Raw genomic sequence first — 25,336 nt, 5'->3', positions numbered from 1 at the left:
AAATAAGGAAATCAATTGGGAAAAAGCGTGCCGGAGGCAGCAGCAGCTTCGCCTCATTCCGTTGGAATAACCAAATTTCATACTCAAATTCCCGGATTTTATATTTTCCTGAAGATATACAGTTAAGCGGAAAATGGTTTCCTTTCAAACAACGCGTGGAATCATCAAATCTAGATCTGGAAACTTCAAAACTTACCCACTAGAAAGTAATTGTAAAACATTGTAAGTAGTAGATATTCGATCAATCAAAAGTATCAAAGAATCAAAAGTAAGCCTTTCAACCATGGAAAGAAACATTTTTATCGAAATCATGTTAACTTTGCTATCCGGTGTTCATTTCGTTTTGCGATTTCTTTAGTAGTGCTACTTTCGTGAAACCTGTTTTATTAGATATAGACGAATTTCGTTGGATTTCAGGATATATTTTGTTTCCAAAGTCGATGGCCTCTAGTGTACCAATAGTGTGTCCATCTTTGTTCACAGAACATTTTTAGTTTTAAAATTTGTTTTTATCGTTTTAATGAGCATGAATCGTTTTAATGAGAATGAATGTCTTGATCATGCTGTGTAGGTATTATTACGAGATTTTTCTTCGTTTAAGGCCGCCACATCGCAACAGCGAAACGATTAGTAAAAATACGAAACCTTATCAGAAATTTAATTAGACGCTCTTCCGCGATTCCTCGCTTATTAAATTTCGCGTCAGGCCTTCCACTATTTCCGACGGGGCGATTTGAGATCCCATAAATAGCAAAACCTGCTCGCTTCTGCTAATTACTGTCAAACGGGCGGTCAAAGGTCGATTCGGCCTCTTGTGTGTATTTTCCATCAGACGCTGTCTGATATATCAAATCCCGGGACGTAGAGTAACTTATGCACAAATGACCTCTAAAGCTATATAACTTTGTAATTCGAGTCTCAAAGGAGATTCGACCACCTCCAATAAAGTTTTACTAGTTAAAAATATTAAGGATGGACTCAGAAGAGAGTTAATTGGAAAATCACTTAACTTAAGTGAACAATATATATTATAGCAGAAGGGAGAGAAAGAGACAACACCAAAGTAAGGAATTTTAGCACTGTGGATTGTGCTCTTGTGCGTTGGCCGTAACCGCATTGCAATGACATCATTCTCTGAGACATTTCTGCTTCCGAGGTTCAAGAATCTCACCTGAAGGCTATCCTTTAGGCTTAGAAAGTGCACTAAATTCGGCTAAATTTCTATGCAGGAATAGAAAATAATTTCGAACTCGTTGTTCCCTTTCTGGAGGCTTCTGTGGATGTGTTTCCGAAGTAACACGCACGCAAAAGTAAACAATACAAATGTTTTTCCAAAATTTCAGTTTTTTCCAATGTCTCTGAATGTCATAGGAATCTTTCAAATTTTGAGACATATTTTGAACTCCAAATTGCGAAAAATTCATTTTAGCTCAAAACGCCTCCAAATTTCAAAAATTTGAATGTCCCGCGTAACTGTTCGAGGCCACCATTGGTCAAGACCGGTTGGCATATTGCATAGCTGCAGAAGCTGGCCTCTTTGAGCAATTGCCGTAAATGTTTTTGCAAATCATGTTAAAGTTTTTTGCTTTTGTTCACTTGCTTGTGTGGTTGAACTTTAATATGTAGGTAGTTGTTTAATTTATTTGTTTTCACTTTTTCTTTGTTGCATTTAAATAAAATGTTAAATAAAAAAAATAAATTGTCATTTGACATAAGGTCTTATCTTGCCGGCGACTTTGTGTTTGTTTAATTCTGATCAATCGTGGCCTTGAACGGTTACACGGGACATTCAAATTTTTGATATTTGGAGGCTAAAACGGCTCTAATTAGGAAATTGAAAAAAATACAGAATGATGACCGGTCGTGAGTACTATGACCTTCATGTAAAAGTTCTTCAATTGGATAACCGTGCAGGTGCAAAATAAAAAAACAATTTTCCATGTTAGTCTCCTATATCCAGGGTTCGCTTGGACCTCCGGCATACAGATTCCTTGAATTTTTTTATTTTTCCCTTTTCTCTGAAATTCCTTCAAAAAAGTTCCTCTCTCTCTCTCTCTCTCAAAATTTTCCGTTTTCTTGCATTCCGTTCATTTTTCACATTTGCATAGACATGTTAGGGACATTTCTTTAAATTTGTATACATGCTCCTTCTCACTTGTTCAAATACCTACCCACTCATCTTAAATAATTTATTAAGCCATATTGACAATCCTGTGCAACGCACTTTAGCTTTTTATACCCTAAGGTACAGTTTTTCTCTTCTCTCTATTGTTTCACCTGCAACAACGCCATTGTCTATCCCCGAGGAAAAGGTTACGAACAGCACTTTGATGGGATCGGAAGGGTTTTACGTACCTCGAGAAATCCATTAGGTAAATGTCAGGATGTTTTCTAAAAAAATACCACCCTTATTGACAAGTTGCGCCGACACCCTTCACGGGTTTTGTTTTGTTAACTTATAGTTTTCCAATGGAAAGTTTGTTGTTGGAAAGATAAGGCCTGATTGAAATACCGCGGACAAATTAATAGTCTGCGTGACTGGATCCTAAGTCTACTTTAATGTTTAAGCCTGTCTGGGGATGAATATGAAACTTTAATGGCTATATCTTAATGGGAAAGGGTCGGGGGTGTGTGAGCGAGATAACAGCTTCGAGTGTTGCTCCGAACAAAAATAATATATCTACAATCAAGATTATAGTTGATTGAGTCGCGTCAACTGAGCATTGTTTGATTCTGTTTTATGGCTCGATTTGTGTTCTCCTTGTTATGGGCAATAAGGACTCGACTGCAATACTAATTCTATTCAGCCGTTTCTAGCGTATATCGATTACGTAATACAATGCACTAACAGGGAGGAAAGAAAGAAATAATATTGCTTTCAGAGTTTTATTTTAGGTCTAATACAAGATCGATCGGACATGAGTCTTAAAATTTCCGCCGCCCTTACCAGTTTGATACGTTTCCTAGTTAATGATAGATTTCCTTCGGTGGTTACAACCCCTTTCAAATACCACGAGACAGAGTAGATTGATGGTACGGATAAGATAGAGTAAAGCTCACACAGTGAAGTGGCAGGCACTGAGTCAAATTCATATTCATAGTGCTTTCGAAAGAAGTGTAGAGAGTTTCAAGTTCGAGGATATTATCGAGATCTCGAAAACGATACAAGATACAGGGTTCTGTGCGGTGTTTTCGATCTCGTTTTATCGTGGCATTTCACAATGTTTAAACGAAAACTGGAACTGGTGACACATACGAAATTTGTTCACGATAATACCAATATTTATGCATTAAGTTACAGACGCACAACTGGCAGCTTTTATTTAATTTGATCCGTCCTGCAGCCGTTTGTTTGGGGTTACTTGAAAGGTCACCCTTTAAAGTAGTATTAAAGTCTCGGATGCCACCCCCAGCAGGTTTTGTGTGATAAAGGGGTCACAAATAACATCTTTGGGGTAAACCTTTACTGGCCCAAAGAAAAGCATACATTTGAAGAATGTGTTAATTAAACAAAAAAGGGGTCGATTACAGAAATACGGGAATTAATTATACCCACACTAACTAAAACGCACTACTAGGCAGTAGAGGGGAAGGTATTATTTTTGGTTAAGAAGAGCGATTCAAACAGGGACGTATTTCTCTAGGAATTAACAGTATTTGCCTGGCTGCTATTGTAAGTTTGACACTTGGTTTGGTGTTTATGCATAAGGTGGAAACCAACTATTACCATTAAGCGTACTGTGAGGCTCACCTGTGGTTAAGTTATATATGTTGCGTGGTGAGGGTCAATGTTTAGTGTAGTGGGGATCAATTATTGCCGAGCTTAAGGTGAGGTCCAACTATTACCGAATTATGAGTTCTGTGGAACTCAACTATTGCTGAGCTTGAATAATGTAGGCGCTCGATAACGAATATTGTCGAATCCAATGTGACGAAACGTATACTGAGGGGTTGACCATTACCAAATAGTTAGAAACGAAGTGTAAGCATTATGGACCTCGACTATCAAGTCTAGTGTAATGAGGCGTGTGCTGTGGGGCCCTACTGTTGCGAAGCTTAAGTATAATGCCTTTCTTTAGTTCACGGGCTTATTAATTTGGAGAATGAAAAGAATGTCCTTTTACATACGAATAATAGGCCTAATAAATTCCCCTCTGGGATCCAAGAACGGTTCCCAATTATGTCCCGAAATCAAAGGTACAAGTTTCATACAAGGTTTACGAGAAGATACTCATGAACATATGACGTGATAACCTGCAACTGTTAACCTTGCATGTATTATTTTACCCTGATTTGTATATGTTCCCTAAACCGGTCACGTTCAGTTATAACTCCCAGAATTAATTTTCCCGTCTATTTTACGGACAAAACTTATTAACATCGTTATAAACTTTTGCAGTTTTGGAAACCCCCTGAAGATATGTATTAATTTAATGGAATAGAAGGAATGTGGCATGAAAAGTGATGCATACATTATCCTACCGTGTTATACTTTATTATACAAATAGCAGGGGTGAGGGGGTATGCATCATATATCATGTATTTTTTAAAAAGTCCTCATAAATAGATTCTGTTGTAAAAAAATTATCACTTAGTGCAATAGAAAAGAAGTGGCGGAAGGTCAACGTAATTAAAAAAGTATAATAAGAAAATAGGAGATCGTGTGACATCATTTCAATGGCAAAATTTTCTTAAAGCATATTCTAACCGTTAAATATCCGTAAAAGAGATTTATTTTGACTTATTTGACTGCGTAAATAAGATAAAATCATGAGTATATATCTGTCATCGTGTAGGGAATCCCGAATGATCTCAAGGATAACTCACGAAATGCAACTGACTTTAACAGGACTCTATACCGATCAAGCCATTTATCAGGAAATGCTGCATTAAAATTCCATAGGGATTGTGATCTCTAGGGGTTGCAAGAACTATTTCTCAGCATAAGGAAATAGACATCGGTCAAGTTTGCGTCAATTACGTAATATTTAGGGACTTGTGCCACCCTAAAAATTAATGTAACAGGAGTATGTTTTATCATTTTGTTATTATCTCGTTATATCGTTTGGTAAGTATCCAAGAGGCGACTGAAACATCGAATCACTATAAAGGAATTGAGAAAGGAAATTTAGGATTTGATCTTTATTTGAATGGGTTTGAATGCTTTTCTTATTGTCCTTGGGCGTTGTAACAACTTCTTTTCGCCAGCGGACACAAAGCATCAATCCTAAAAGTCATTAAGTGAGTTATGAATCATTAATTGAAATTATGCCAATATGGAGAAAGGTTTTAATTGTCTGTTTTTCATTCGTATCCTCATGTGGGAAAAATTACGTATTGAAAATGAGAAAAAAAAACAATTTTTTTAATTTAATTTTTTTGAATTGAGTTTAAGCAAATCTTCATCGAAAATTGCACAATTTCTCTTTAGTGAAGTGGAATTTTAAAACTCCCCGCTAAATCACACGGAATGGAAAATTTTACGGTTTCAATTGGTTTAATAATAATACAATTCTCTAGACGACAACTTTTATGTGGCCATACCGACTGTTTGTCTCTACTTCCAATTTAAAACATCTTCAATTTCTCGAAACCTTGGCGATCATCTTACTTGCAGTATATAAAAAATGTCATTAGATTATTGAGGTGAAAGACCGTTCCTGTACAGAACTTGTGAAACGAGAAACCATTAAGTTAAGGGCATATTCCTCCTCAGTGTTAAAATGTGTTTAAAAGCCCTATTAAGTCTACCTGCATACTAATAACTTGTAAACCAGGGTGGTCCACTTCAGTTCTTAAGATGTAAGTATATTTGCGGCGACGGTTCTTTTTTAAAAGTAAAATTTGTCTGGTAGGAACGAATAACCATTTCCGATAATATTAATATGGAAAAATCTTTCTTTGGATTCCATAATAAATAAGAGAAAAACCGAGCTTCTGATGACTCACAAGAAGTACAGGATGAGTAAAATTACGTGTTTATAAAGGATTTATATACCTATAGAAGATAAAGAAAAACGAATAGAGTACTCTCAATGTCTTTTTTTTTGGAGACAACTCGACTGGAGGACCATGCCCTACATAAACATAGAATCTTGACCATCCCGTACATCAGAAGGTCACATTAAAGGACCTTATCAAGGAGTAACTTTCAGACAGGCACCAGTAATGGGCAACACTTTAGGTGTCTGATGTGGTACTCTGAGAGATATATGGATTGAAGGCTAATTGCCAAATGCAATTTGTATGCGGCCTGTTATACTAATAGATCCATTTCAACCGACAAAGCGTAGGAAATTGGAGAATCGGAAATATGGGTTGAATGTGAATGTAGGTGAGAAAAACGCGTTTGACATGCCCAATGGGAGCCATGCACATGACTAGGCCGTTAATTAAGTCGTGATTGAATTATGCTATAGGTTTATCAGGTTGTAGTTAACTAATTTCCCGTTTATCAGTGCTTGAACTCCAGCATATATTATGCCAATTTAACTGTTATGCACAGAGATTAAATTTCGCGATAAATTATGTTTGTCTAAAGAGATCAGTTTCCGTAATTCCTAAAAAAAATATATTACTTCCTACACGCATGTAATTTTAACAACAAAAGATTATTTTGGATCAAAACATGTGGAGATATGATAAGGATTGCATAGCACTCTCTATATTGTAGCTTTAAATTATTCAATGCTAAAATTAATACGCAAATTTAAATAGATCCAGTTGGGCGAAGGTCTAAGACTAACTTGCATATTTTATTCATTTGAAATTCCACCTGCAGTTAATATGGAAATGCGGACAAAAAATGAAGAATCTCAATCCGATCACATCCGAGATTTAAACTTTAATTGAATTTAAATTTAAAGCGTTAGGCAAATTAACATGAATGCATTTTGTACTCATGCACTTCTACAAACTACCCTTTTTGGGCTGCTACAATATGGGTATAAAGATAACTGACTATCCTTTGTTAGCACAAATTTTCTATCCTACATTATTTTGAAAGTGCAACTTGATGCTCTTATTACGTACCAGTCATTAGGCTCTGAAAGTCCATCCTTAACTATATCTTCCAATTTTCTACCGTGCAGATCGGTTTTCAAAAAGTTTCTGAATGCAGCTTGTTAAAAGCCTTAACTCTTGGATATGTTCGTATATTATAGACAAAGGAGAAACATCGGAGGGCGAGAAGAAGTTGGGGAAAGTTTTTAAGGGCAGTCAGTGTAGAGAAAAAACTAAACTTATGCCGGAAATATAGAAAAGGATGTGATTAATTATCATTGCACATAACCCCTGACCGTTGGACATTGATTAGGAGCAGTTTTATTTTTCACATTGTGTTTTACACGACAGCGTAATTCAGAAAGTACCCGGAAGTTAACTAAATTTAGAACATAGCCGCTTCATTATTAGGTACCAAAATAGTTACAAAAACGTCTAGAGATATTATAGAGTTACAAATTTCCATATATCACACATATCCATATGCTGCAGCTAAAGAGAATATTTTTTTATTTCCTAAGGGGGCATAAAAATATAAATTTTGAAAAATTTGTGAAAATTTATTACACTACTCTCAGTTATGTAATTTTGTTATATTTATTTATTTGCCATCTATACATGATACATTTTCATTACAGACTTGAGTATAGTTAAATATAATCGTGTCGGACAACTCTCCACTATTTCCCCTAAAATTTCACTTAAGCACTAGGCCTGCTTTTTCAAATTCCTGGTAATTGTACTAGGAAGTTAGTTTCTATGGAAATAGTGAAATTTCCAATATTCTTCACTATATTGTTTTGTCATTTTTAGGTGTAATATTCTGTCATTTTTATGAACATTTTTTTGCTTGCAAAGTTACCACGAATTAGAACAGGGATTTAATAATATAAAGTAGTAACCATCCTCTGGCAAGGTAAAACGGAAGAGACGAGAGTCTCTCTTTTCACCATTGTGTCCAGAAATATAAGGCTCTTAGTTTTAGAGCTTTAATTACATTATTTTATTGGTTAAAAGTACACGAACTACTACTTTTTTGAGTTTTTATTAGTAACCGTCTCTTAAGGATGTCTAGCATATTAAATTTTTAATGGATTTCTTTCTTTCTCCCTATTTTCAGGCTTACCAGCTTGATAAAATAATTCGAGGTTAAATTACAGTCAACGTAATTTGTAGCTCGCAAATATTCGTCATATGATACTAAATTATTATTACATTTAATACTCTTACTGCTAAATGTTAGAGTTGACACCCTGTATTTTTATACAATGCTTGTTTTGTGGTTAATCCTTATTTCCTGTGTCTCTTCCTGAGCTTGGAAATTTTAATGTAATGCATTGTGTTGTTTTTTTTTTTAATGAGTTTTGACAAAAACAACAGTGTTTTTCAGCTGACATTACCTATCGGGTTGTGTCAGAAACGCTCCATTGACACTATATTACAAACTTCCCTGCTACTCGATCTTGAGGAATACAAAAGAAAACAATGAAGCGGTTTGCATTTTTACTGAACGTTCCTGTCACAACTCCAGCACACGTAATGTCAGTTGTAAAACACTTAAACGACCTTCATAAATCATGACTACACCCGTTAGGTAATTTTGCCTTTGGCTCATGTTAAAAAAACACCCTGTGTTTCGATATAAATAATTGTCCTATGTTTTCGGCGTCCATCATCCGGAAGAGTGCTTTTTATCCTTCAGAACTTTCGTCGCAAGGGTTTCTCTGAGGGTTGCTAGGAATTGAAATATTTTGTTAGTAAAAATCGCAGTTTGAGCTCACAGTCTTTGGCATTCCTTTTCGCCCTTCCTAGGCGCCGTAGCTTTTAGAGATCGCTCTAAGGGTGACTGAACTCCCCGAATCCTGTTGTTTAACGTGCCATCTACATAAAAACGAAGTCAGCGCGGGGACGCATAGTCTTCTTGCTTATTTGTTGCTTCTTAGATATGGCCCGTGGCTTGTACGAAGAATTTTTTTGCCTGGTTCTGGGAAAACCCTCTCCATCTCATAAATACGATACACAGAGCGCAATTTTTTACCTTCGTACGTCTCATGCAGTAGGTGCTTCGCAAAAAATGGCTAACGCGACACCGTTTATCCTCAAAGATATTTCCAGACCCAGCGTTTTTGATCGAAATTGAATTCGTCAGGGCCAAATCATGTTTTACTCCAGGATATAGTTTTTCCTTTTTTCCCGTCGCTATAAAACTCACCTGTCTGGAAACGATTTCTCAGACAAAAAGAGAAATAAAGTCTCTGCGGCAGCACGTAAACCATTTTAGGCCATCCGAAATACAGATAAACAGAGCGTCGCGACGTCTGTGTTGAGATGCAGGCCACGAAAATCGGGACAAGTAGACAATGCTCCCGTTGCTCCTGATTTCATTGCAGATTCCGGTGTACTCCGGGAGAAATTACGGACGGTGTCACCGGTGTCACTCCGTTTTCGACGTTTCAATTCTTTATTGCGGACGCGTTGAGTCGTTTTGGGAAATTCTGACCGCTTATCTCTTGGCCACTGCAAAAGTTTAATGGAACAACCTTAAAATTCTTCACGTAAAGCGTATCTTTCTCCTTACTTGTGTTTCGTACTTCGCACCCAAGGATATATGAACAGAAAATTCCTTGACCGGAGGAAGTTTTATTTTCGGCAACGGAGGGGGCTTATGAAAGAATAATATACCATATGAAGGAAGTGTGATTAGAACGACAGTTTAGATTATTTTAGGACGCAATAGGATTGAGCTTTCAACACATATTATTCAGACAAATACGTTGATATCTTCACAATATTGATTTCTATGCTTTCGTGACTCCTCTTCCTTAAGTGAGAGACCGCTGAAAACAATTATCATTATTGCTTTAGGTTGGCGCAATCCTTCTGGACTTTAAACTAGACAGTCAATAGCAGGACCTTCAATCTGTAGGCAATGCATTTTTTACAAGATTCACTATTACATGTTTTACGTCATTGTCGCTTATCATAAATAGATCTCATCATGAGATGATTTTTCTACATTTGATTACATAGCTCTAGCTTGGAACCAACCAATCCTGATCTCTGTTCCTCGAATTCTAAGGAGACGTTGAGGATAGGGCATGATGTACAAATCACGCGTTTATTTAGTCGTTCAAATCGATTATAAATTATTCTCTTTCGTATCTCAATTTTGTGAGACATGGAGAACTCTCAAAACTGAACTGAAACTGAAAGAACGGTTTTCGGTATTGTTTTTCTCAAATGGTAACTTAATGTCTGATCTTAATATTTAATCACCTTCACTACGTTTTACATTTCTTCTTTCGAGATATACATTGATGCTTAATGCGAAGCAATAATAAGGCAGAAACAGACAATTTTAATAGGTTCTAAAGCTTTCGACATAATAAAAATATATTAAGTTAAATTTTTTACTAGAAGCTTCTAACAAAACCTGGTTAGATATGTCCTTCTGGAAGCATTGTTTTCGTTTATTCATGGAGTTAAGTTGCCATTTTTGTTGAAAAGGAATATACAATCTCTCCTCCACAACAGTGGATTGTTTTAATTTTGAATTTTTATACACGGCATGTTTTCATATGTATACAAGTCTGTTAATTAGTGCGTTTGCCGGTTTTGCGATGCATTTTATGAGAATTCCATGTAAACATGTTTGCTTTGTTTGAGCAATGCCTTTATGTTACTGGAATTATTGTTGTTATTACGCCACCCAAATAATTGCCTAAATTTACATTATTTGATTTTCACTATTACCACAGTTGATTTATTTTTTAACGTCTGCCCTCAACGAATGATAAATCTCACCAACGCTGTATCGTTTCATTTACATTTTAAACGTATAGTTTGACCTTACATACATATTTATTTGTAGAAGAGGAAAACGTCAGCGATTCGCAATATAAAATTTCCAAGTGGCAAGTTTCCAAGCATGAAAACGGCATTATTCTTCGTAATCGTATTAAAAGCGGGAGTTGCAGAGCGCATTACACACGTGCCACTGAACTTGGATATAAAAATTAATTTCATGACGGCTTTGTGAATTTAAAATTGTAATAAAATTTAAATAAATAAGCGTAATGGTTATGCTAATGGGTCTGTGATAGAGTGACGTTTTGGTATTTTTAGTTAGGCGAGAGCCATTATGTTTAAAAATTATAATGGAAAAATTGTTAATCTAGTTAAGGATGGTAGTAAAAAACACTAGTAGGTTGGAAAGTTTCATATTTTATTGTCCATAAATATAGATTTTTAGTTTAGGTTTATTCAATGCAGATATTTTTTAATTAAATGGTATATATCCATGTAGCGAAGCCGGGCATGGAAATATGAAACAAAACAATAGAGTTCCACGTAGAGATGAATATGGAAATATTTCGCATATGCATAATTTTTATTTTTAATAGACATATTAACTGGTTATGTAACCTGTTCAGAAAGATAGTTTTGTGTAACGAGTGGGATTCTGCAAGACGAGCAAAGCCAGGTTTCGCAAAAATAACATTTCGTAATTGTGCAGTATGAGTAAGAAATATAAGAAAAAAATAGAATGTTTAACTTCCTCAAGCTCATATATCTATATTTGTAAGCAACAATTGTAATGATGAGTGCTGGTCCAAATCCCATTTGTCAACTTAGTTAATAAATGAAGCTACTTGCTTTCATTATATAACCAGTTATTAAATCAAATCCATTTAGTCACTAGTTTTGATTAAGAAAACGAGCAAACATTTTTTGTCAAAATTCGGAAAAAATTGTTTTATCAATTTTGCTGAAACATAATAATTAATTAAATTCTATCAACAAATGTATGGTGGGAGTTAGAGCAACGAGAAAAGATGGAATTTATTTTAAATCATTGCCTTCGAAAGGCATTTAGTTTGATATTCATTGATTTCAGGTATGTTCAGTTTAGAGCTCTGCTGAAAGTTTCGTTTGGAAATAGTATATTACGTAACTAGATAGTAAAACGTACATATGTATGTTACAAGAAAGACGAAAGCTTACGATCGAGCTGCTAGAAAGGGTCAGTAATTTCGGAAGTAACATGCTTTACTTTCGAGTTTTATACAACGCTTTTTCTCCTACTGCTGCTTCATCATAAATGTCTGGGGATGACGTTCATTTTGTTTGTATTCCGAAATCCTGAATCAACACACGTGATTGCCATAGAAATACTAAGACATTACCGCGAATCAACTGCTTGCTGTGCATAATAATATTACCTAACAGTATCAAAATCAAGGTTCGTTACATAGTACTTGCCTGTAATTGCTAATTTTCTACGATAAGTCATTCTATTGATATTTCCAATTTACTGATAAAAGAGTAAAAAAACAACTACCTTTGTTCATAATAAAGGTAACTTCATTCATGATAAAACCCTTTTTTAATTTAGGGTTTATTTGCTATTTGCCTTTCATACAGGTAGCCCCGAAGTCATATTTAAATAGGTAGATATGGAGATTTTAAAAACGGTAATAGATGCGAATTTGGTCAAATTGAGATAAATGTGCGTGTTCATTGCTGAACTAAAATATCTTCGGTGGGCGACTTGAATTAATGCCAGACACGCAGTTGCATTTTCAAGCCTAAGTAGAGGCCTTTTTTGCGAACACATTTTATTATAAGTTAATGGACGAAAAAACATAGTTATCTGTTATCTCGTTCCATTTTTCGTAGTACGGAAAACATACCTATGTAAACCAGGCATTGGAATTCTAACATTTTGCCCTATATAAATTGTTAACAATTTAATAAAAGAAATATGTTAGAATTCCAATGTTTCCTTAAAAGAAAATTAGCCTTCAACGTGCTTTAATTACTCCAGGTTTAAATAAGGGCGTAAAATTATTCACTCAGTAGAAACTCTCCCCTATCACGGGACGCTCATGTTGATTTAATGGTCATGTTTTAGATATACATGGAAATTCTGGTAAGATTACCTACAACAGGCCTGTTTAGGTAACATTTGTGCTCCATCATAGGGGCGAATGTCAGTTGTGTGATTTGATAGGCACATTAGAGGAGCTCTAAACGACAACAATTTTAAAAACAATGCAATCAATACAGCTATTAGGTTAATTTTGCCCTACAGCGGAACTGTCGTTTTTTCACTTAGTAACCCTCTAATTTCCTTCACTACAAACAAACATACATATAGGGTTTTTCCATCCACGTGTATACACCATTGTATTTATAGCAGAAAACAAAAGGAAATAAATAAATCTCCATCCACCTCTTCTCGACCTCCCGCAATCCCGACGAATCGGACCATGTGCTGACTGTAACTGACAAGTGATAAACTGATGGAGCCCTTTTTGCTTTCGACGTAGTTCTAATAAAGGGCGGTCTCCACGATGGAAATTATGGAGATCGATAATGAAGTGGATTGACGGATGCCAGAAGGGTCTCGGTTTATGGTTTAATAGGTTATTTCGCGAACAGATGAAATATCAAGGACGCACTAGAGGAAGCTCCTCAGTTTTTAATGATCTACGCATATTTTTTATGCATGTACGCGTGCTTATGTAAGGAGATAAGCCTTCAAAGGGAAAGAGCTTCCTTGTCTTTCGATTTCATCCAAAAACTTCGTGAGAGGGTCGTTCTTTCTATATAGGCTATTTTCAGATCATATAAAGTCGAATAATTCTGAAGAGGATTATGGGGCCCTGTCCAATAAAAGCGTTTGACAAAAGGACCAAATTGGACTTTTTTTTTTTTTACGTTTCAAGTTTTGTTTGGGAAAGTTGCCGAATTTCTTTGTTTTTTTTTTTCCATTTCACTGCAATAACTAGCCAGATATTTTAGTGACGTATATTTGAATCGATAATTTATTCGGGGTATTTCAGGTGGTCTTGATTCTTTTAGGAGATTAAACTCTGTTTCACGGACGTTTTGGCTCTGAGTTGGCACAACAGCGTTAATAAATCAGGGTTTCAATTATTAAGTAGCCATTTTTGTCAGTGATCTGCAATCAAACATCAGCAGAGGTTCGAAGAAAATTAAATTTTGCGATCGAGAATTAACGGAACTCGAGATAATTCGTTTTAAATAAATTATTATGCTCTGCCTTGTTCTCGCTTACCTGCCATGTAGTGCAAATATATTATCTGTAAGTGAATAATAATACGTTTTACATTGCAAAAGTACAACTTAAAGGTATCTTTAAGAGTTTTGTACTGAATGTCTGGAATCAACGGGAAAGGACTTTTAACATGGCCATAATAATTGCAATTAGTGAATGATAATTTTCATAATAGTGGTTAATGAAGGGAATACCGTCGGTTAATTTTTCGACTTCCATGGAAATAATTTTGCAGGTAAAATTACTATTACTTCGATCTGTTTGCTCTTAGGAAGAAATAATAGATTGTTACGTTTCGGTAGTTATATTTAATTTGAGAATTTTAAGTTTATTGAATAAAATAAATTCCATTTAATACTACTCTTTACTTATCCGAATATTTATATTAATAATGATTCTGAACGCAAACATACTAATTGTAAAATAGGTCACAAAATGTATCGATTGAGAATCGACTTACATAAAATGACAAGTCATGTAAATTTAATATACTAAAAAAGAATAAAGATATATTTGAATGTCTATACATAGCTCTATTTTTTTGCATGGTTGCCGCTTAATTTGTTGACGTTTTGGTTGTATTTAAAAAATGTTTTAAAACTTTTTTATTCATTTGTATCATAATTATTTGCTCTGGATCTAACAATACTGTTAAATATTGTTAAATACTGATAACGCTGCACCAATACTTGATAAATTTCTGTTACATATTAACTTTGAAAATATGTGACATCCCTGCCGATATGAAGTCTGTGCCGTGCATAAAAAGTTACGTTATTTGAACCATAGGTGGAATGGTCATTGTAAATGGTTCCATTGACTTTTGCGTGGAAAGGAATCACACAAAATGCTAAACTCATCTCAGGTTAGTTCAGGTTAGTTCAGGTTCTCATTAATATCTCTGAAAATTAATACTAAATGTTCATCATAAAAATCCAATTCTCCAAGTAGAGACATACATGCGACGCAGATACTTTGGTTTCATGCATTTAACAATTTTCTAAATTTATTTTATGCGTTAAAGAAATATTACTTGTTTATTTGTGCGCTTTTGGACAATGCCACAAGCTCCTAATTAATCTAGGTCTAATTTAAAATGTTCAGCCTTCTGGAGGAATTTTTGGGCGAGTTCTTCATTGAAGGCACACTTGAGTTTTTCACTTTGCCATTAACTGATGGATAACACTAAAAACTTCCAAATGAGAAGAAGAATATTTCCTAATATTAGATTACCAGAACACAAAATATCTATCTACCATTCCATCACTAAAACACCTTCACAACTTATTCAATATCCCATGCTCGTAACTCGTATAACTAGAGCACTGTAATGAAAGTACCTAAATAAATACGTAGTATTGAAACTGTACCTCTGATGTATCTTACGTAAAGTTTAATCACAGTTCTACGCTCCATTTTCAACGTATGTGTATCTAAACACGGATCTTTCCTTTCTGGAGGCGCCTCTCTTTGATGTTCACTTTTCCAGAAACTCATACGCCAGGCCACCGTTTTAGTTCCTCGGTTTTCGGCTTGATAAAGTTGATGCTAAATTTTATTTCGTAGTTCTTCGGGCATACTAAACGGATTTAGGGAAAAACGGGAAATAGACTTGCCCGTACGGGAAAAAGACTTTTGGAAAAGCATGCAGGGGTGTGCGAATTTAATAAAATAAGCCTCTATATTCACGCGTTTTAGTTTACAAAACAAGTCGAATAAAAATGAACATAAAACAGGATATATCGGAAAGATTAAAAGAATGTTTTCCAAATGGTCACTCGACCCAAATAAAAATACAAAGCCGCTTTAAAAGACCATAAAGAACCATAAGTGGACCAGTGCGAGCCGACAATATGAGTGCATTATCGGACCAAGTCATTCTCTTATCAGTGGCGAACACACCCAAGCCATTTGGGCCTTTCTCAATTATAAAAGACCCGTTTAATAAATTTTATTATTTTATTACCACGTACTCTGGGGACACAATGCAGCTCCTAATGAATTTATGTAGACCTCTTTATGAAACGATCCGGACGATGATAGGTTGGAATGTTTTTTATTTCGTCAATTTAGAACCTTTGTCTCAGGACCGGTTCTTCAATGTCCAGTTGGGAAGCGATAGTTGTCACTTAACAACTAACTGGTAGAAGAAGTGTTTTTCAAATGGAATTAAGCTCCACCAACTGTTGAATATACGGTGACTGTATGAAACACCTCTGTAAATGACAGTCACATCAACTGATGGTTAGTCTTGACTGCAAGTTACTTCACATACAGTTTAGCAAGACATAGAAGGACTAGCTTAGCAAGTATAAGGTCCCTTATTCGAATATGTTCCCATTGTGGAAGCAACCGAAAATAATCCAAGATTTTTATGTGACTTCATGCACCCCGTGGCTTATTTGACAGTTGTTTGTAATAAAATTTCTTGTTAACTGCATTCGGGGCCGTTTAAGGCCTCGGTCGATGATTATCGGTAGCGTAAACTGCTAGGGATTAGTTTAACATATCCCATAAGGTCGGCGGGTTTGCTGGGTAGCCATTAGTTTGTGGGAAAATATTTCACTGGATGATAGAGTTGAAGATAAGACTCATTAAGTAGTTGGCGTTAGTTATGTTCTCCGAAAGTTAAGGACTTTAGGGTCAAATTGCTAAAGTCCTCTGAAACATAATGCCAGTTTCCATAGAAACCAAAAATCTGACCAATACCTAGGCTCTATTTCAGCGCTTCTATGGAAATAAGCCTGCAGTTAAAGTTGACAGCACCAATTTGACCGTAAGGGAGGGATTGTTTTAAATTATTAAAAGATATTTCCTACCCTGAATAGTACCACGATATATTTATTAGTCAACTCTCAAATATTTTGAAATTGAATTTTCTTCCTCGCCCTTTTTGCATCCCTTCAAGTAATACCATTATTCCTGCCTTCTGTTTTGGGGCCATATACTCGTCAATAATTCTCAGTCTCGTTGCAAGGTTGTGGATTAATGTCTCTCCTCCTTGTTTGAGTTAAGGCGGTGCTTTGCGTTCCGTTTATTTGGTTTCGATCTACCGATCTTAACTGCGTCTAAATTAATTTATATTAAAAGGCTCCAAAAACTAGCGATTATGAAGTTCTTATCGAGACCAGCTTTTTAGCATTTCTAAAGATAAAGTGAGTGTCAAAAGAGAACCAATTTCATTCATATCACAAATAACGTGTGACCATCATATGTCGGACATTTCCCCCAAACAAAGTTAACTATTGCAACATATCTTGGACGTTGAACTTAACTAAATCAGGTTAAATTGCGGACACTGTGACAAGTGAAGTGCATCAATTCAACTAACTGATTTTAGTGCGGTCCTCGGCGGCTCAAAAGGCCCTTTTAGGGCGCTTCGTGTACAGTACACCTCAAAAAGCCACTTCAAATCGTGTCTAACAACATTACATTTGTGCCGCTGTTGCATACGGTCGAAATTTATGACTTCCTCCCTTAAAGGAAAAAACGCCTGCCTTTAGTGCTACTACGTTCCTATATCATTGAATTCAGCCCTTCTTGTTAGATAAAAAACTGGATTGATCGCTCTCGTGGAATCCAAGAAAGCAGCAAGTAGGTACCATATTATGATTTTATTTGAATGAAATCCAAGTGCTAAACTTCTCCATAATGGCACCTTGACGATTTGTTATAGCAATTTTTATTTTTGTATTATTCATTATTGGATTTAAAAAATACAGGAACGCATTGTATCCAAATTCTCGGAAGCATAATTTACGTGTGAACGACAAGCAAAGCGCCCCCGAAATTGTTTCTTTGCCGTCCCTCTAGGGTTTTTTACGACCTCGTGCACCCCAATTTTTACGATTGTTTTGCGGGCGATAAACGGCCGCTTAAGGAATTAATAGATTTTTATCGCCCTTATATATCCGCAAAGCGCGTTCTAAGTTGTTACAAACATGTATTTCGTGAATTTCGGCAATTTTCTACTTAATTGTTTCGATTGCAGATTTTAAGATGACGATGGAGATTTTACGTAAGGGATCGCCGAGAAATGCTTGTTCTTGCCATCTAATAAACTAGAAAAAATAATGGGGTAACATTAAATTGTAATAAAATTGCAGAAATGGTCAGTTTTTTGGAGTGGGCGAGAAAAATTGCTTTATCGCACGTATTTCCATGCGAAAAAGTCACAGTACCGGTGGGAGTAAACTGCTGACGGAAATGCTATGTTAATTGTTATGCAAATTAATAAAATGTCCTAAAAATGTATACAAATATACAAAATTTACAGGAATAGTATATACTTTACCAATTATGCGAAAGTACGAAAAATATCGGGAAATGTATGAATTTCGTCAATTTTTTCGTTCATAAGAGATGGGGTTGAACGCAAAAAATATTCTAAACTTGCGGATTCTAAAAAAACACTAATGGACAGATTGTTCCATTAATGTATATAAGTGATAAATTGTTATAAAACAAGAAAATGTCAATAAATATTTAAGAATGTAGATGTTTAAAAGAACGGGATGAAAAAATGCACAAAAGGTGAAAATTGTTGAAAAGAAATTAAAGTGTATCAGGAAGGAAAAAAATGAAATTTTTAATCAGTAACAATCAAATTGTTAAGGTGTGATATATATTATTGAATATGCAATGCTTCGCGTCGGGCGTTTGAAAATATATTTATCACCTTTTGCAATTGTTATGAAATAAGCCTTCTGTATCAACGTCTAAAATGTTCTTCAAATTGAACTACACATGTGTGCATGACTCTACAATATATCATCCAAACGTTAAATTCTCAGATTATCTAGCTTCCTCGATGTCTTCCCCGAATATTTCGCATTTTCATAATTCTGTCATTATCTTTTTTCACTGTAATTTTAAGTGTAAATAGTCAGATATTATTCCATCCCTTATAGCACCCACTTGTTCAATTCTTATTATCCGCTGAAGAATGGAATCAAACTTCCAATTGCACCCCATTATTTACCGTCCGCCCTTCAACTCAAACTCTTTGGGAATCGGAGCCAAATGTAAAACTTTATATTCCTCTACTTTTAAACTTGGGATTTATCGTGTTTATGAACTCACTCGAAATTTGTTTGGATTTGATTTGAGTAATCGGTTTTTAAAAGTTTGCCACGTTTTATGGACGCATAAACTAAACTGAATACGAATATAATGAATAATGAATATTCGTTTTTAATTTAGACTCTGTTCAAGTAATTTACATTAAAGTTTCATTAAGCGCATTTCAGGGTTTAAAATTTTGGAGCATTGTTCAAGCTTTGTCTAGGTTTTTGACTAATGGTGTTTGGGATTGTGTGGCAAAATGCTGATATTTTTCTCCAAACCTCGTTTTAAATTGCCCATTTTTTGATATAAAACTCGGTTTCTGTTCAAGATATTAAATAATTTATGAAATGTGTCAAAATTCCCGTTGGACATACATATATCTTAAAAATTGGACAATCCACTGCAAAGAAATCGTATAATCTAAAACGACCTTTATCGTCCATAAATTTCCAGGTATCTCTAGTTGTTTGCTAAGATAATAGAAAACATACTGTACAAATAAAAGTGACTTGTCTATGTCTATTATAAATTTTCAACTTATGCCTATACGATGAAATATTGCACGTAAATATTATGGCTTTAGGAAGCTTTTCATTTTTCATGTTATTAGAGTAAAGACAATGGGGAAAAGCATGTTGGTCTGTTGGATTTTTGATGAGCACTTGCACCAACCTATTTTTGAGGCAGTTTTTCCAGGAGCCCGAAAACCTGGAAAAGAACGATATTGCCGTGCTCACAAGAAATTGTTAGCTTTGTGCAACACAGAGGTTAAAGTTTTATCAATAAAGCAAATTATAAATAAATTTCACATCTCTTATACACATTTCGGAAGTTGAAGTGAATTAGTATCCGAAGGATTCAATATAGTACTTATTTAACTCAAACAATGGAGTGGTTTATTGCCAAACATTAAACTAGAACCTTTTCCATTCCTGTTGACCACTAATGAAAACTTCCAAATGGCCCCTGTGTATGGCTGTAATTAAACATTTTATTGGCACTAAGGATGCGCCCCGAACTTAATTTTAGGTCCTCGAACATTTTATTTGCCATAAACCACTTCGAATATGTCTAATGCTCATCGGACATATCGGTTTAATGTCCCACAGACACTTTATCTTCGTAGGAGACTGATAATATATGGCTAAAACCTAAAAATTCATGAAAATGTAGTTAAAGCAAACAAACAAATAGGAGGAAAGTGTTATATTTCTAATTTACATTTTAACACACACTCGAGCACACACCTTAGTTAAGTTACTCAAATGACTCCTTTTCCTAGATTTACTTTATTACCTGATACACTCTCACTCTTCTTTGTGGCTTAAGGCGAGTCTGAACGTCTACTTCATGCTTGCGTTAAGGTAAGCGATTAAAATGTAGACTTGCACGACCATGCTTCTTTCACAAAAAGATAGTAACGACATAATAGTGTTGGAATATGCAAATCTAACACATATCTAAACGGCTTGTTTAAGTTAATAGAAACAAGATGTCAAATGGTGTAAACCCGCCTTAATGACCGCATCTTCGTCTAACTTGAAGAGTATATAAGTTTACCCAACTAAAAGGTTTATATCTCTTGACAGAAATAACTGTACTTTCATCGCACCTTCTTAAAATGCCATTATTTTGTTTTTATTGCCTTTTAACACTCTTTTTGTTTTCACTTGTCTCTTCTGTCTTAAAAGGACTGCTTTGCATTTTAAACTTGAGATACCGAAATTATCGTACCAGCACGTTTTAGATAATTCCTAAGTGATGACATTCCTTATACATATTTCGTTTTACTTAGAATCGGGCCACACATCGTTGTCAATAAGTGATTTGCGCTGTTCACAGATATCGACTAAAAGTAAGTTGATATTGGGAACTGTTAATTTATTCTTAATTTGTCTTTAATATAAACGTAAAAACGTTTTTGTCATTTGGCGGGTCGTAATGGTTCAATTTAGTTCCAATTCGAACTTCATTTTGTCCTCGAAGTAAGGCATACATATAATAACTATCGAAATAGGTGCAACGAAAACTGGCCTCATGGAATGTCACTTTTTGAATATTTTAATTTTTTTAACATTTTAACGTACCCAATCATAAAAGATGCGAGGTCAGACAAATTGGGGCAAAGTTGTGCAATTTGGAGTTTAGGAATATGCCGTTTTAAAATTTGAAAAATTCCGATGGCTTTCGAGGGTATTCACAAAATGAAATTTAAGACCATCAAATTTAAGGGAACGTTTTTCCAGCAATCTTTACACCAACCATCTGGTTGCGAACTACAGTCCATCTCTTTGCCCTCCCCATATACTTATTATTTCATGTCCACTCGAGTGACCGCCAAATCGGACTTTCCTCTTCTCTCCCTTATTTTTCTCTCCAATCCCCGAGTTCCTACAAAAGGTATAAAGTTACAACGTCCCGTATTAATTAATTTTAATTAAAGGAACTAACTATATTTTTCTGGTTTCTCTATACACTTTGTGTCGTTCCGTTCGGTTGCGAGAAATTATTTGTCAAAAAGTTTACCCGGAAACTGGTATATTCCCTTGTTCGGGAAAATATATCGAAAAAAGTTTCTCGAAACATTAATTATTGTAGACCAGAGCATGTTGGATTCTAGATTGCAGGCTACAGCCTTTTAGACATGTGAAGTTAATAAATTAAAATTTAAAACTTTTGGCAAAATGGAAAAAAGCTGCATAAAGCTGCGTAGTTTGCCTAAATGAAACGAATGCCTATGAATGAAAGACATGTTCAAGTTGAATAGGGCATATGGGAGCTAGTAAATAAACTCCGTAATTCATTGTTTGGTAAATCCTTTAAAAGCGAGCTAATTGAGTTAATAGCTTCCAGTCAAGATGTGTAATCAATCTAAGATTCTCAAAGTAGCCCAATAATGCCATGTCAAAACATATCTCGAAGGAATACAAACACATTTAGATTGTTTTGACATGGATTTAAAAGGAATCGAAAGGCCGCTGGAAGTCAGGAGTTCTTCGTTATTAAATAAATAAATCGATACTGATTTCTTGTTTAAGTGACATATTTCATGATCATTTCACTTTGCTAGTTTAACGGTTGTTCAGTTTTCTGATTTTCCTTAAAAAACCGCTTTCAATGACTGTTGTTTTGTTGTTGCAGTAAGTGGTTGGAATTCATATAAAAATACCATTTTTTTTAAATAGTAGATTAGGACGTCCATGTTTTGGTTCTGAATGAATTTTTTATAAGAACTTTCTTTCCAGTTGTAATGTTAGGTTTTTTAAATAAACACAATGGCGCCAAATTGTTGTTATTAAATCCGAGCTTCATATATAGATACATATATTGAATCTAATGATGATTTATTGTAATGTATTACATAATGAATAGAATCAATACTCATAAGGCAGGTACAAAAATAAAGAACAAGAAACTTCATGTAACAATCATTTGTATACTTTTGGTGTTTTTTTTTCTCAAAATAACTGAATATAACGATTTTTGAGTCAACTGAAAATTGAACAATAATTAATTATTGTGTTGTTCATTGTCCATTACCGTTGGCGTTGGTTATTACTTTTGCTGAGGTTGCTAAAACCATGTACAATATGCTTAACGGAAACTGAGAGGTCAGTCATAGGGATAATGATTATGATATTCAAGTAAGTTATTTTTACCAGGTTCACAGCTCGTGCCCATATATTTTTTCCTGTTCTCTTTTATCCACAACATATTAACATCTGGATCTACGTTACTTCCAACTACTATTACTACTAATATATGTATAATTTGGAAAGCGTCGATTATAATTTAAGGAACGTCTTTCATAAATGAATAATAGGTCTTAGACCCAGAAATTGCAGCTTCTGTCTACGTATAGCGAATTAAAGATTCTCAATTAACTAACTAGCAAATACGGTGATACGGAATATTGGAAATAAAATCCTATTGAAGAGGAACTGTAGCACAAAAGATGCGGAATGGAAGTCACCGATGAGGACTTGAAACGGAAGAATACTAGCTGAGTTGTACATGGAGAAATATCTCATAGTTTCTTAATTGAAAATTTATTATGGGTCTGAAACATCAAATCTGAGCTTAATGCTCATTAAAGCAGAGATAAACAGGTCACATAATGTAAGAGGAAAATTGAAAGCAAAAGTAAGCTAGGTCTTTTAAAGTTTGAATTTTACATACTTATAGGTTTGCCCTTCAAATCAACGGGGTTTAGGGTATCGAGAAGAGATGAAAATGTGGCAGTATCTGGGGAAAAAATTAAGGAAGAGAGAGTTAGATAAAGTTCCACAGAGAAAAAGTAGGAATTTTTATTTGCTGCAGAAAGAAAACTCTTTCTTAAACTCTCAATTCAAGATAGTTATGGGTTTGAAGCGTCAAATCGTTCGAGCTTAAATCTTGAAAAAGACCATCGAAAATGTGTTATAGACTATGGGGAATTTGGGAAGAATGAGTGAATTTGATAAAAATCCCGAGAGAAAAAGTAGGTATTTTTCTATACTATAAATAAAAATTCAACATACTTCTGGGTTTGAAACGTCAAATCAACCCGATCTTAAGGATTAAAGAAGATATGAAAACGTGACATATGGGGAATGGATGAAGGGTGAAACTTGATAGACCAGAATAGTCACGTAGATCCATCCAGTCTAGATTCAGGAGAGGGTCTTAAATACTCTATTGATCTTCTTTACTTCATTATATTATTCCAGGCAAATACTACGGCATTGATTTTTGCACTTGTAGTAATGTTATTTCATAATTTTGTAGGAAATCAATGTTTTTTACATTTACACTTGCATTTTATTTTTCCTGTTTTCGTAAATTTCTTTCCAGAATTTTTCAATTACCCCCCTCATTCATATGTATGCCTCTTTATGTTTTCCACTCAAAGTCGCACTAGACAAGACTTGTTAAACGTTTATCTTTTGACAATAAAAATTTACATAACTTTTAAGTTCGTCGTCTCATTGTGTAAGAAAACCTAGAAACAACTTTATTATTTGATAGTGTCGGCATGATAATAGGCCATAAAAAATCTAGACCGGCGTTAAGCAAGAAAACGATAAGAATCGGATTATATTGTTCAAATATTTGATCGAATTCAAATTAATTCCGAACGGTAGTCCGGCCACTTTTTCTTTCACGATTATTTTGATTTTGTGATATTAATACATGTAGACCAAGGATGTTAGAAAAAGTTGAACCGGCTAACCACCTTGCTCGGTATTTAGATTAATAACAGTCATAAAACTTGTCCGATTTTGTAACGTATTTCGAGTAAAAAGTAGTAGGTTTTTGTACCTCTGCGTCCGGCAAATTGATTGACGCTTATTGATCGCATGGGAGGATAAGTTTTTGGGTGGTCGGTGAAAGACATACTGCTTGGGTTGATGTGAGTAAAAGTTGATTCTATGAATGTTACGGCGGAATTAATTAATATTCGAATAATTGTGCAATTTTTGACCTAATAACGTATAACGCTTTGGTTACTATTTAATTTTGTTTGTAAATCGCTTGAAAAACTACTAATAATGACCAAATTTTTCACATTAGATTATTGGAATAGGCAAGTATCGTTTATATCGAGTCAAACATAAAACACAAAATTCTTATTATTAAGGAACTTCAGCAAAATCCTTTTCAGAAGGTCAACAGCAGGTCGGCGAAGATAGACACGCGTTAGAGTTTTTACCGTGCCAAGTTTAGTAAAAATAAATCTATTCAATTCAATTAATTGAAAGTTTTTTAAGACCTATTATACATATATAAACTGATCCTGATTTTCTTCAGTTGGTAAAAACACTCAGAAGGGACATTCTTTCAAATAGAAGAATACAAAGACGTCTAATTTATATCAGCCTGTGATCGCAGCAGAACAGATCTCAATCAATTTTGATAGATATATTGTATGGTCAAGCATTTACGTGTAATTTAGTTTCCTCCTGGGAGAGACGTTCCCTAAAACTTGCGAAGGGTTTAAGTGTATTATTATATTAGGGCGAAGTTTTGTACATTTAAATGGATGAACTGATTGAGATGGGGGAGAAATACTTTTCAATGTGCAGTGGTCTGTTTCCATTGTAACGAGCAAAATTATATTCAGAAACATTGAAGTTATAATTTTATTACTTCCTTCATATTCATTGTTCCTACTTCTACGTAAACGCTAAGCAGTCCAAAGTT

The 25,336-nt window shown here is 34.8% G+C and overlaps 2 protein-coding genes across 3 annotated transcripts in view; one reads left to right on the top strand and one right to left on the bottom strand.

Moving 5' to 3' along the window:
- LOC136419660 (UDP-glucosyltransferase 2-like) overlaps nucleotides 1-1,781 on the bottom strand; it is a 46,088-nt gene extending 44,307 nt beyond the window's left edge. Inside the window, exon 1 of the mRNA XM_066406174.1 lies at nucleotides 1,775-1,781. The gene's annotated coding sequence lies outside the window, so the exon portion shown is untranslated. The remainder of the gene's footprint in view (nucleotides 1-1,774) is intronic.
- The window catches only part of LOC136419671 (ephrin-A5-like), a 313,490-nt gene that overhangs the window by 28,678 nt on the left and 259,476 nt on the right, over nucleotides 1-25,336 (top strand). The gene's annotated exons all lie outside the window — the stretch shown is intronic.

This window comes from Euwallacea similis, chromosome 3, assembly GCF_039881205.1.
Source record: "Euwallacea similis isolate ESF13 chromosome 3, ESF131.1, whole genome shotgun sequence".
NCBI classification, from domain to species: domain Eukaryota; kingdom Metazoa; phylum Arthropoda; class Insecta; order Coleoptera; family Curculionidae; genus Euwallacea; species Euwallacea similis.
This window is presented reverse-complemented; position numbering and strand designations above follow the sequence as displayed.